This window comes from Glycine max, chromosome 15 (assembly GCF_000004515.6).
Source record: "Glycine max cultivar Williams 82 chromosome 15, Glycine_max_v4.0, whole genome shotgun sequence".
Classification (NCBI taxonomy): Eukaryota; Viridiplantae; Streptophyta; class Magnoliopsida; order Fabales; family Fabaceae; genus Glycine; species Glycine max.
Window position 1 is genome coordinate 41,501,912 of NC_038251.2, and position 12,789 is coordinate 41,514,700.

Genomic DNA, 12,789 nt, shown 5'->3' on the forward strand with positions numbered 1-12,789 from the left:
ACAAATAAAAGCCCTAAAAAATAACTGAAAAAACAATTTTGAACACATACTAAGACGGTTCTAAGAATAACCGTCTTAGTATATTTGACACACTACATCGGTTATTTGGATAACTGTCTTAGTATGTAGTGACAATCTAAGACGGTTATTACCATTTTAGATTGTCAATATATTCTAAGACGGTCATTGAATCATCGTCATAAAAACCCATAATGAAGAAGACTTATTAAGACGGTTTCTATAACAATTGCCTTAGATTTGAAGGACTTTTTAAGACAGTTATAAGAATAACCATCATAGAAAGTATAACATATAAAGACGGTTGGGAAAATCGTCGTAGTTTTTTTTTTTTTTTGCTTTTTACGACACCTGTTCTTACGACAGTTCAAAATCGTCGTAAAAAGAGCGATTTAAACGACTTAGAAAGTAATAATTCTAGTAGTGAGTAATTACATCAAGAGCAGTTGGCTGCTAAGTTTCTAACAAAAGGGGTTTTAGTCTCTTATTATCATGAAAGACTTTACAATTGCAAGAGGATAATGAGTAGTGAAAGGGGTAAAGTAAGAAAGGGAATGAAACGAAGGAATGACTCCTAATGATTGATTCTCCTGCTTCTAGTCTTTGTCTTTTATAAGAAATTGTATTCTCTTGAATATTCTGTGTGTAGTTGTTTGTCTTTTATCCTTCTCCTCTTCCTCTTTTTATAGGTGTATTTCACACAACCTTCGCACTAAGCACGATTGCCGCACTTAGCGAGTATGACGGTAATCTCACGATCATCGCGTAACTTGCACTAAGTGCACCTTCACATATTAGACTTCTTCATACTTTATGGCACTAAACATGTTTTGCTCGTTGAGCGACTGCATCGCGCTGAGCGCATGAGATGCGCTGAGCGAGCAACTTTAGATCTTCAATTTGCTTTCTCGGGCTTTACTTTGTTTTTCTGTGATAATTATTCACCAAGCACTATAAATTCATAAACTTGAACACTTTCTGCAAAAAAAACTTAAATGATGTTAAAATTCTAATTATTCACCCAAAAAGGAAGAAATAAGAGGAAAATTAACAATTCCTATATGATTTAATCCCAAAATATACCTATGCACAATAGTTATCATGTAACTCGTGCTTCATCATGAAGGAACCACTCTAGTGTCATTAGCAAAACCAAAAATCACAAAAAAGACCCTGCATCATGAAAGAAAACCAGACAATAAATGTTTATCCACTATTGTCACTCAACTTCCATAATACTGCAACAAATAGGAGAAATGCAATAAATTTACTCTCACCATTCACGTCATATTATATTTTCATGTTAGCCCCCAAAGAAAAAGAAAAAGAACTTTTCGCACATTGATTCCTTGTCATTTCACAATCATATTCAAGATAGCCAGAAAATGCTACGTTAAAAATAGTTAGGTCTCCAACTTCAATCCAGGCAAGATGTTACAAAGAATAGCCACATGTCAATTAATTTGTGGATTGATTTAAACGATTTGCGGTATCTTCTATTATTATTATTACTTTCTCATGTAGTGAATAAGATGCTTCTACCTATTTTCTACACATGACTGGACAAAAATGATCAAGATCATACCATGCCATCATTGATTGCATAAGCCACACAGTAGTGCTCCTAAAATTCAGTAGTATAAAAGAAAATTCAGATAGTAGTAGTGGAAGAAATAAAAGAAGAACTCTTCACTATTGCTAACAAAGCATGTCACCAATTTCTTGCATTAAACTGGGCCAATGATTACATCTTAAATTTCATTTTATTTTTCATTGATTCATAAATAGAAGAAACAAGGACAACTGCAACTCACACCCCCACTTCAAATGAGAGCAAACCAACTCTGGTCTATGCCCACCCTCCAAAGTCCCAGCAAAATCTATAGAACAGAATTCACACACGTTTTATAGCACCTAACAACAGGAATAAAAATATGGACTCACCTGCATCATGTACCACTCTTCAAATTCATCAAACATTTCCAGGCGTTTAATCATAACAGTTAAGTATAAAAAATTAGTTTATTTAGACAAATTTACAAAAGCAACAAGCAACCAACCAGAGTAGAAAAAAATAACAAAAGGGGATGGAGAATCAGGGAAGAACATCCTTTGATATGAAGATATATGTGCGTAAAGATGATGTTTTTAAAATGTATTAGTTTTATAGTGTGTTTAATATAGATCAAAATTAGCAAATCAAAGTGAGATTTGTCAAAGAAAAGCTATTGTCCAAATCCACTAATGATTTTCACTTCTCCCACTTCATAGTTTCCATTTGTATTCCCACCAACTGTATACTCAAGATTAAACATTAAATTGGTGAAGCCACCAATTCATGGACCAATTGGGTTGACAGACAATCAAAGCAGAAAAGTAAAAAAGAAAAATATTACAAATGGAAGTAGCAAAACAATAACAACAAAACAATAACCACATAACAGTAAAATACCAAAGTAAATGTTGGAATACACAGAAAATATCTCACGACATCAATTTAAGTATCTTAGATGATCTCTTAAAAGTTGTTTCCATATTTCATTATATATCCTTATTCGATTTTTTAGAATTGGAGGTCTATAATTTAAATAAGCGCGTGTTTTCTATTTTGTAGCGCATTATAGCACACCAATATACATAAAATAATATTTAGTGTCTATATTTTTTGTTGTTAAAATAACTGAGCCCAACAGTATCATGAAATCCATGTAACTGACTTCACTTAGTGGGATAAAGCTTTTTGTTGTTGGTTGTTGTCTTTATTCTCTCTTTTCCTTTTGAGTCTAAATCCACATGTTTTCAACATGATATGCAATGCCATCCTTCACAATTTTTTTCATCACTAGTTTACCTCCAAGTTACTTAAAATATGGAGCTACACTTTATTTCCATCATTAGTTCTTCCTTCCTGTTAGAAGATAGTAGTCTTAGTAGTAGTTAGTTGGCCTTGTATTAGTAATTTGAGCATTTGACCTAATTAACAGCACTATAAGCTCCATTCTTGGAGCTATGCAAATACTTATCAGCAATGGGTTGTTTTTTCCCTGCATAGATAACAATGAACGGTGATAGCATGGACTAACAGTGGCCAAAGAGCTTCTGATACTCACAAGCAGGTTTCAGGTTTAAATTGTATGCCTTTTTTTTTCAGTTTGCATGGTTTTTTTAAGAGGTCAAGTGTCTGTTGTTTGTGTAAATCCTATTTGGCTTTTGCCTTGCTGTATCACTTTGTCAAGCCCAGCCCCAGCCCCAATTGCCTCTGTTCACTTTTTCATAGTTGGCTCCATTGGGCTGTGTTTGTGTTATGTTCAATGATAAAATCTTATGTGTTCTTTGTCTGTCCATTGAGACATAATAGGAAAGCTTCTTAACACTCTTTAGTTTATCTCTAGTCTGTCATTGTTTTGACTATGAGGGAGAAATTTCAAATGTGTTTGTTGAGCAATAAGGAGTCATACCATTGGACTGGAGCCTTCTTCTCCAACCAACAATTATTCAATGGTGATTGTTTTCAAAATATGAATCATAATAGTAGTGACTTATGTGGGTTAAGACTCACACCAGCCCAAACTCTGTCCTAGAGATGTAATCTTGCCCTAATCGTTGTCACACACCCTTGTTTTTGCCCTAGATGCAGTCTGCCCCCAGTCCAAGTCCCAGATGCAGTCCAGCAGCCACACCTTCAGTCCAACATACTGCCACCATTCACCATGCTATTGTTTTAATTTATTTATTTTCTCATGCATGTGTAATCTTTAATTGTGATAAGCTTAAAGCTTAGAGAGCTTAAGCTTGAAGAGAAGTGTTACAATATATAGAAACATAATATCATTATTGAATCATATAAAGTTTAGAGTATCTTAGATGATCACTTATGAGTAGTTTCCATATATCATTATATTTCCTTATTTAATTAGTATTAGAACTTACGAGCATAGAATAACTATAAATAATGGTTAGAGCTTTGCATTTTGTACCACATTGTATCCCACCAATATAAGAGAAAGTTATTCTTATTCATGGTCTCTTCTATCTCTATTTATCTCCTTTCTCTACCTAAATCTCTAGAATTTTATCGATGAACACATAAGTGTTTGAAAATTTAATACATAAGCTCCCAGGTATGATTCAACAAAATACCTGTGTCTTTCCTGAGCATCAATAAAATCAATATAAACTCTCAGCATGTCCCATGCAACAGATGTCTGATGCCCACAAAAAAACAAATAGTATAAGAATATTAATATGTTAGTGATACAATAAATGCACCTTAAGAATACATGATGATTCATAAAAAATGAAACGAGGAAAAAGTGAAATTTCATCAAACAGTAATAACCCTAAAAATGTGTTTCAAATATGAGTGTTTCCATATGTAATCCGTTATCCATCACATCAAAAGAATAGAAATGGTAGCTAAGTGGCACCGAGTCCCTCTGGGAGCTACTTGATCCCAAGATCAAATATCTGCCAATCCCATTTTTCTTTACTTCAGCCTTTAATCCCTCTCCCCAATCACATCACAAACCTCCCTCGAAAGTTTTAAAAAAATTGAATTCAGAGAAGATAATCTCTAATAAATGCAAAAAAGATAAGTTGATACTTTTTTATTCACTAGAATTTGCTTAGTATAGGTAGAATGAGAATTTTCAGCCATAATTGTGCTCAACTAAGATATAGATGATGCTTAATTAAGATAACTAATAACTAAGATGAAAATTAATATCACCAAAAATTTACAAATATACCTGCCATCCTTGGTCCAGAAATAATTTTTCCTTTGCATGTAAAGTTGGTGTATCATAAATACCCAATAGAGCACAACCTCGAGACTGACACAAAATAGGAAAGAAAAATCATATTATGGTATTACACACATCAAAAGATATTTTTATAATTAATAATATACAGAACCAAATCTTAAATATGTTTAAGCCTAGCAGTAAGGCTTAAAGCAATCAAGTTAATACCAGCTTTTCCTTAATCAGGAATGGCATCCATAATATGAAGACCTATCCTAGTTAATAGGAGAAAATAGGAGGAAAAAACATGGGAAATAAGTCCATAAAAGGAAGATTGTGAATTAATAGGGAATAAAAATAGAATACACTTGATCAAAATTAGGAGAATATGAACTGTGAAGTGAGAATGGAGAACACTAGGGGTGGGGGATCAGAAACATGTAATCTGTGATTTGTGAACAGAGATCAAGCTGAGATTCATGAATAGAGCAAAGGAAGGGTAGAGACCTGGATACAGGTGAGCACTAGGTCACTGGCAAGATACTAAAGTGGGTAAGTTTACATTGAAACAGAAGTCACTGTGTTTTGCATCAAAACAGAAACCTTATAATGTTTCATATGAAAAAAAAGGAGAAATCCTGAAAATAACCCAAAATATTAGGTTACAAATCTGGAAAATGGGGGCAAAGATTGGTTTTTACCCCATATAGAATGGGAACATGATTTACCAAGATAGTTACCATCCATAATCTGAGGCGTGAAAACCAGGACACAAAAACTATGACATGATGAACAATATGTTGTGGCTTGAGACAGAACACTCTAATGCTATAGTGAGCAATTGCCTATCCTGTTTTGGGTAAGACGACTAATCCTCGCTTGAGGTTAGGGTCATCCTTTCTCACAAATATTCTTTAGTGCTTGAATCTCAGACATGACAGATAAAGATCATCTCTTTAGGCCTCCAGCTTGCTAACGCTAACTACAACCTTATAAGTACAACAAAAGTAGGATAATGAGCAAAAACAAAGGCACAACACAACAATTAGAGGGGGGAAAAGCAAAGTACATATGTATTGTTAGACAAAAAAATATTCCACTTTTGAGATAATTTGAAATTAATCAATTGTAACCTGAAAACCATGAATAGAACAAAACTTTCAAATCCATACCTCCAAATTTCTTGTCATCTGCTGCCCAAAAGCATCATCTGGGAGGATCTGTTAAGAAAGTACCATATAATGCAAAAAAGATCCTACTTTATTCCCATGAAAGTAGTAGTAATAGTAATAGAATAAGAAATTATGAAGGTTGTTACCTGCTCATAAAGAAAAAATATTGCTATCAAAAACACTTGTGAAGCCTAACCAACAACCGCACGACTTGAATCTGGATCCAAGTAGATCAGAACACATTCTGAAATTATAAAAGTTTGCAGACTTATAAAAATATCAGAATGAATCAATTTATCATTCCTTGATCGTGAAAAATGTGAGTATTAACTAAACTAAAATTAAACTAAAAGACACACACAAAAATGTAAAATAGTTAAAGAATAACCAACAAGAAATTAGTAAATTAGCATCAAATCCACCAGCATAGAAAAAAATAACAACTAAAAGTCAGCACAAAACTATAAAAATAAAGTGAAAATTAAGAATTTTTATGGCAGAACTTGAATTCTTCCTGCAATATTCCATTTTCTCAAATATATGTCGTAAGATCTATGAAGGGACACAACATTGCTTTCCAATTATAAAATTCAAGCGTTATCTTCAAAGTCATTTTCAATTTTAAAACTTTAGATTCTATGATCTCTTTGTATTCATATTTATCATTTCCCAAAGAGATGCGGACAACTAACAAATTGTTATTTATATCAATGCAATAGGCAAAGGCTTTTAGAGATGTCATGAAGTTGTATAATTGTAAGTTGTGTGATGAAATACAATATTGCTTTCCAATTATTAAATTCAGAAACATTGTCTTTCATAAAAATTCATAAGACAATTCATTAAAGAAGAGAATGAAAGAAAACATAGAAGAAGCACATGATATGATATTAACACAGCACAATCTTTATAACCCTTTTGTATTTAAAACTTTTTGATTATAAGAACTTTATTATTCTTTTCCTAGAAAGGACTGATACCTGCAAACAAATTCTCGATTATAATAGTAACAGAATTTCACAACTGTACAAGAGAGAGAAGAGAGATAGACAAACAGAGAAGCAGATACAGAGCTAACTGCCCATACATACCTTGGATCCATTCCAGCAACATATATAATATTATTTAATTGTTGTACATCACGCAAATCTACAGGGACTAGCTTATAATGAGCACTGAAAACTTCTCTTTTCTCTGGTAGAGAATGACACATACAAGCATCAGTTCAAATTAGTAGTAATCATGAATTCTATCTTTCAGTATTGATGGTTTCAAAAATCACAATGAAAGATCATATTGATTATATCCTCAACTCAAATGCTACATGTCAGTTCTTAGATGCTCTTAGTTAAAAGATTAAGATTGGTGGCTGAATCAAAGTTGCTCTAACCTTTTGGATCAGAGCAAAAGGTTCATCCATGATTCCAAGCATATGTTTTACTCTAATTTTAACAAATATTTGAAGGGATATAGACTACACTATCTTGAGCTTTATTTTTATCTAATTTAATATGACAGATTATTTTATGGGTCTAAACCCAACTCCAGCTTTCCTCACAGATAATTCATTTAGGCATTTTCAATTATAATGAACAATCATGAAATAAAATGCTTTTGGAATTTATAAATATTTCATTCCACCTTTAAAGAAACTAAACTATCCTCTAAAGTATCACCATCCCTCTTGGTATTATTATATGCATTTTCCTTTCATTTGTTTGATTAAAGAATTAGTGAGAAGAAATGTTTACAAGACTAGAGGTATTCAATGTCTAGGGTTTGAAAACAATCAAGGGTGTGAATTTTTTAAATTGGCACTTGAACACCATGTGCTACCACAAAAGAAAAGGACATCACCATAATAAGAGAATAAAAATCATCAGAGACTGTCCCCTCCATATAAAGTATCATATTCGACATTGCTTACCTCTTGATATGGTTGTTATTTCACCAAGTTTATTCCTCAATTGACTGTGATTCTCAATAAGAGCTGCCTTTTTACTAGTTACCTTGATTACAAATACAATAGAGGTTTAAATTTCTATACAAATAGTTACAGTTAAGAACTTACAATTGAAAAAATATTTAAAGCTTAATATCTCGTCATTTTGCAATTGGATATAGATTTAGTCAAAACAGATAGTATACATGCACGAGTTTCTAGAAAAATACTGATGACCAATCCCTCTCAGAACCCATAAACAAAAAGAAATATAGGTTACATTGCAACTAAAAATTTGAAAGGTATTGAAGTTCCTACCTCCTTAAAATCCACTTCCACATGCAAATATGGTGTTTTCCCCTCATCCTACAAGGAAAAGAATTTTAAGTTACAACTGTAAATCAACACAACAGAAGTTTCATGAAGCTAAGCAGAAGGTTGATAGGAAAAAATGGAATAAATGGTAATGGGTTACAAAGTACAAAGTTTCACAATTTCCATCCACATCCAGAGTCACATGGAGGCTATTAGAAACAGCCCAAGAGTAAGGATTCAAGCAAAAGTTGCATACATATGTATTTTTTGCATCTTTGATGTGCATTGCTAAAAGAAGAAAACATTCTTCTCCATACCAGGCAACAATAACTCTAATCTAAACAACAAAGTTATTAAAAAATAATAGGAAACAAAGAAGCTTTACACTACTTATACAACAGATTAAGTTTAAGCTAATGAATAAAGTATATTTTGCACACAAATTACTATATCATAATTGAAATAATCATACATCAAAAGCTTGATAAAGTAGAGACCATTTTACATATGTTCAGCACTTATAAAACAGCACATCAGCAACCATATCCAAACTACTTTTGGAGCCATCAGACCAATGGAAAAACAAAGAGAAGAAAAGCAAAAGCAGAAGGGAAAGCATAAGTGCCAGCCATGGAGAATTCACAAGGCATGGAGAGTCAATACATACATATACCTGTATTAGAATATTCCATCAATAAGAAATTCAAATTCAAATTAACATTATTAATTTATCCACATTCATACATTTCCTCATCCATTTGTATAACTAACCGCACAGTTCTGAAAGGAAGTTACATTCCACATTAAAAAGAAATAAAAGAAAAGATTTTCAGCTAAAACACATCTGTGGCATGAGAACTCAAATTTCAAAATAATTGATTCTCACAATGTCTATGTTTTGTGTAGTAGAAAGTATGACATTCAGTCCTAAAGATTGAGATAGCAAAAGCAGCAGACTATTAGCACAAGAGCACATACAACAATGATAGGACCAGTGCTCAACTGCATAAAAAGTCCATACATGTGATAATAATGAATCAAGGGTTCCACCAGTCATTAGTAAACGGAACACATCAACATCATCAAATGGATGCCTTCACACATCGAATTACCAGGTTAGTTTAAAATGCTAAAGTATTTATCATAAAAGCCAATTTGCAAGTCATGGAGAACACAATTCATTAAATTGAAATAAAAATTATGTCACGTCAATTGTTTTATTTACGGATAATTAAATTTTGACCATTTGACATAGCCAATTTGTAGTTTCATAGCTGACAAATTATTTGGCATCTCTTAATTTACAGATATTTAATATTTATTGTTAATTTTTTTCAAAAATTAAAGTAGAAAAATTGAGGTATTTTAAAGGAATAAGATATTTAGATGAAAGATGAAGCTAAAAATTCAATAGTGGCTGAGGTCAACAATCGCATATGGAAATTGAAAATGGCATTTCACCTTTAGAGAACTATCATGAATGTCATCTTTATTGAAAAGAAGCAATGGAACCCTGCTTCCATACTTGGAATTGAGGGTCTACAAAATCACAACAACAAAAATAGTAAGACCCAAAAACAACAGGTCAATGGCAACATATAAAAAGGGAACATAAGAAAATATAGGTGAGGCAAGTGCACAATCCAAATCATTCATAAGAAAAGAGCAAGGAATAAACCAATGATTTGCATAGGAAAATGGTCATATAAGAATGTGTAATTATCATAATTTGTACATTAAGTATAAATGTCTCACCTCAATTTGGTTAATGATCAAATCCAAATATGTCAGTCCATCACTAGTATCAATTGCAGATCTACATGAGAGCAAAAAAAATTTATTAGTGCAAATTCATCAAGTGTGAAGTTTTGAGGAGCTGGATGAATGCTTACTTGGGACTGTCAAAACACATATTTCTTCCATGAGAACCATTAAACTTCAAAACAACAAGCTTGTCCAAAAGCTTCTTAGTTTATTCTATATCAACTTTAGATGTGAAAATTGCTCAGGTGGGCACTACTTATATATAAAAGGCACTGTGCATGCAAATGAGGGATTTTGAGAGAAATTTGACAAAACTACAAATGTATTAGTGTAATTTACATAGACAAATCTAATACCAAAAGTCAACAGAACATTCAAATAGCATTTAGCAAAATGACTTCTCTTTATTTTTAGAACGATTTACAATCATATAATAGTCTTTAGCTATTTCTCTTTGTACTATTTGGATAAATTGACTCAGTATAACAAATATCTATGCCCTTTAAACTTAACACTCAAGTGTCTATGGACCATCCAAGTGAGGACTCTTTAGAACGGGTAGGCCTCTTACCCTTCTTAATCACATTCAATGAATATGCAATATTCCTTTGGATCACATACACTAGGTCACATGGAGAGAGCTAATTAGATTTTCTTGAGGACTCAGGCAATTCTTAAACCAAAAAAGGAAAATATTTCTTTCATTTCAAATGCTCCAAACATTGGGCAAACATAAATAACACCTAACAGAGTGAACTTTATGCACAAGATTCCCATAGAAACATTCCTAAATGGCCATCTACAGAAACAATCCTCTCCAGCAAAATCACATCCCGATTACAATCAAACGATTGACGGTAAAAAAATAGTAAGAAATGCTATTTGATTAGCTAAGAGTGAAAAAAGAAGGTTATTACCTCTGGAAGAAGTGATGAGAGCGAGATAACTTTGTTCGAGTTTAGACAAGGAGGAGTGAGCGTCTTTCCGAAGCAAGCAACGCTTAATCCGCTTGTAGCCTTCTTACACGCTTCGAATTTCATCCTTGTTCCGCCGCTTCACGAGAATATCCTCCTGAGAAAGCGGGGGAGTGGACGGTGTAGGTAGGGTTTGCGGAGAGGGAGGGGTTGCTTCGGATTCCAACGGCAAAGACGGTGGCGGTACTGGTAAAGGCTCGTAGAGCTTTCGCTTCTTCAGAGGCTCGTAGACCTTGAAGCCTCCGCGGGTTTGGTTTCGATGGCGGACGCGTCTTCTCGTCTTCTCGAGAGCCTAAGAAGATGAGACATTGGGAATAGGAGAGAGACATTGGAAAGAGGAGACTCTGTCAGCGAAGCGAGGAGAGGAAGAGTCAAATTTAAAATTACGCACAGTTAAAGACGGGTTTTACGAAACCGTCTTTGAATACGGTAAAACAAGAGCGGTTTTCACAAAACCGTCTTTGAAATATTATTGGTATTTACAAAAATACCACTGCCCCCAAATCAAAACGGTTTTCTACAACTGACTTTAAATTCACGTCGTGGAATGCACTATTTTTAGTAGTGACAATAATACAAGTGTACTATTTGACATTCATATAAGACAATTTTTTTTATGTTGTCTTTGACTACTATGGTGTAAAACTATTCGTCATACATCATTTAAAAGTTGTTCTATATGTCATACCAATGTTTATGTTTTTCTTTTTCTTGCCTTTGACTGTTATGGTTTAAAAGTGTTGTCTACATCACTTAGAAAACTGTTATCTATGTCACACCAACGACTATGGTTTCTTGACATTGTGGCCCTTGAGAAAAAAAATTGTTCCCTAAGAATAGGCAACGCCTTAGATTACAACATTTTGAAAATCGCTTTTGAAGCAAAAGACAACATTTTTTTTTCTACAATGCAGAACACTTTTTATGCATAGCGGTAGACAAAAAATGTTTTAATGACAAAGAAATAAATTCAGCAAGAATATGTAAGTTTAGCACAAATACAAGATAACTTTATTTTGCAAAAAGGATAGAGTTGCTTAAGGCTTGTAGGAAATTTTGTCCAGTTAAAGCACGGTTAAGATCAATGAAAGAATATTGAAATTTGTCCGGTGTAACTATCTTCCTTCTCTTCGAGTCTTGCTTATATAGGTTCTTCAAGAAAAATATTCGGCTAAAGCATTTGCCAGTGTAACTATCTTCTTCTCGTTCTGAATCTTCATTAAATGCATCATGGGGAGCTCTTTCTTGTTTTCACTAAATGCGTTGCTTCTGAGTTAGGAAAGAGAAAATGTCTATTCTATCTATCCTAAAAAAGGCTTTACCAACTTCTGACAAGCAGAGTTGCTTTTCTAATGATTTACTATTTTGTTCTCTCTTAGTATCGTGTGGGCCTTGATCGACATGTGTATTGCTTTTGATCAAGGTTGTACTTATACTCATAATATCATGTGTTTCATTAAATGTCAAGATATGTAAATGTTAGAACATTTTCAAAGCAAAAGGAATATCAAGTAAGGTTATACAAGCATAGAATATCAAACGCAAAACGTTAACAAAATGAATACTTTGAGTAAAGAGCTTAAGCAAGATGTTCAAGTTGGATTATAGAAAACTTAAAGTTATGTTCAATTTCGTGTAAAGCCCATTGGACACAAGTATTATGTGAAAAGCTTTGGCTGATACTTCCGCATTGAACGCTTGTATAAATATTATTGTTGATGTGTCAGATTAACAAATACATCAGCAGGTAACAAAGACCTATTAATGTCAGATATTTAAAGGAAAACTTTTAATATATTAAGGATTTAAAACAACAAAAACATTTAATAGGAACTCAGCATAAAAATCATTAATTTATCATG

At 33.0% G+C, this 12,789-nt stretch overlaps 1 pseudogene; it reads right to left on the reverse strand.

The window, feature by feature from the left end:
* Positions 1-339: 339 nt before the first annotated feature.
* Positions 340-12,330, reverse strand: LOC106796173 (leucine carboxyl methyltransferase 1 homolog; annotated as a pseudogene).
* Positions 12,331-12,789: the final 459 nt, after the last annotated feature.